Source organism: Pinus tabuliformis, chromosome 8, assembly GCF_031772625.1.
Source record: "Pinus tabuliformis cultivar Carrire ecotype Pingquan chromosome 8, CPIR1, whole genome shotgun sequence".
In the NCBI taxonomy this organism is placed as follows: Eukaryota; Viridiplantae; Streptophyta; class Pinopsida; order Pinales; family Pinaceae; genus Pinus; species Pinus tabuliformis.
Window position 1 is genome coordinate 1,966,942,811 of NC_142294.1, and position 1,857 is coordinate 1,966,944,667.

Here is a 1,857-nt window from a genome sequence, read left to right on the forward strand (position 1 = left end):
GCTTATTTGCGGAATGAAAATGACAAGGAATGGAAAGTGAACATGGAAAATGGCAATGGAGAACAGAAATGACAATGGCAATAAGCATGTGAATGAGCCTTTTGCTTTTATTGGTGGGTTATGAATGGACAAAAAGAAATGGAAAGTGTATGTGAATGAAAATGGAAAATATGGAGTGGAATGAGGTGAATGGTTTATTATGAAGTATGGATGTGATGGATGGATGTGATGGAGACAATAGTATCTGAAAGTTTTTCAAGTGTTTGGATCTGATTTTGCATCAGCATATTTCCTCTTTGTTGCTGATCATCCTCTTATGAAACAAATTGGTCTCTTAGAGAGACATCATTCCCTTGTAGTCATTTGTCCTTCCTCCTGGAACCTGCAAAAAAACTAATACTTCTTCTGCAATGGAATGTAAGATTATCAAAGGAGAGAGGTGGCCAATCTCTCTAATTATGATATTTACACACAAAACTAGGAATTTGTATTAATGAAACAAGTTCTCAAAGGAAAAATCAAAAGAATTTATACCTGCTTTGGAATTAGTGCCTCAAGTTGATGTTGCTTCTTTTCAGCAATTTATTTCATTATTTGCCATTTCAAACTCTAATGATATATTTCTCATTGTATAGATCTTGTTGAGATCTTTCCAATGGTACTTAAATCATCAAAATCTGATTTTGTATGAGAAAGATAGGCTGATTTGAACAATGAGGTTTTTCTGGCTGTGGAATTGAGGAACAGCTCTGTAGCTAAAAATCTTGAATAAAAAGTTAGCCATTCAATTTCATTATCAGTCCAAAATTAATCAATACCTTCAGAAAAGTGAGAAAATAACTTGTTCATTTCATTGATTCAAAATTATTATTTTTTCTTGACATGCAGCGACTTAGTGTGGCGACTTTGTTATAACACCCAATTTGACTTCCCTTTGACCGGGGTCTTTTTCAGCAAATTTGACCGAATGAATAGGACACCATCCATGTACTGACATTTCCCTAGCTACCCATGTGACCTGTTTTGCCTGATGACACCTACAACCTAGAGTTTAACAAAACAGCTGCGGGATCACTAAATGGCTGCGGGATCGCTAAATGGCTGTGGGATTGCAGAGTGTAAAAAAATACTGTGAAATGGAGTGGTTGTGTGCGAACGAACTAAGCAGTTTCTTCATCTCAAGCTTCGGCTGAAAAATGGAACTGTGGAGTTTGAAACATGAAAACCAATTTCATACCTAGGAGTTTCAATCGCTGATCAAAAAGATTAAATTTATGCTACTAAACTCCTTCAAATATTTTAATGTCTCATCTAGTCACTAAGAGCGGTCTCCATAGTCTCCAAACCTGCTACTGGAACCTGTCTGAGAACTAGAAGACTCCCCATAGTCACTAAACGGCGGGATCCAGAATCACCGAAACCACCAAATCTATCGTCTATTTCCTCTTTCATCCTAGCCAGCTCTTTAAACTTGGAACCTATATCACTTTCAATCATCTTAACTTTTCTAATCTGTTGGTCAGTATGGATAAGGATAGCATTGCCCGTCCTACCAGCACGCCCTGTTCGCCCAGATCTATGCACAAAAATCTCTGAAGTTGTTGGGAGCTCATAATGAATAACCAGATCCACATTAGGAATATCAAGACCGCGTGCAGCTACATCGGTAGCAATCAGCACATTAAAAGGGCTCTCATGAAATCCAGCAAGAGTCTTCTCTCGCTGATTCTGTGAAATATCACCATGAAGAGGTTCACATGGAAGTACCCGACCCAGTGCCACCGACAGACTATCCGCATCTCGCTTTGTTTGAGTGAAAACCATACATTTGCCTAAATTGCTCCACCTTAGTTCCAT

The 1,857-nt window shown here is 38.2% G+C and overlaps 1 pseudogene; it reads right to left on the reverse strand.

The window, feature by feature from the left end:
* Positions 1-1,311: 1,311 nt before the first annotated feature.
* LOC149244329 (DEAD-box ATP-dependent RNA helicase 53 pseudogene) lies at positions 1,312-1,857 on the reverse strand (annotated as a pseudogene).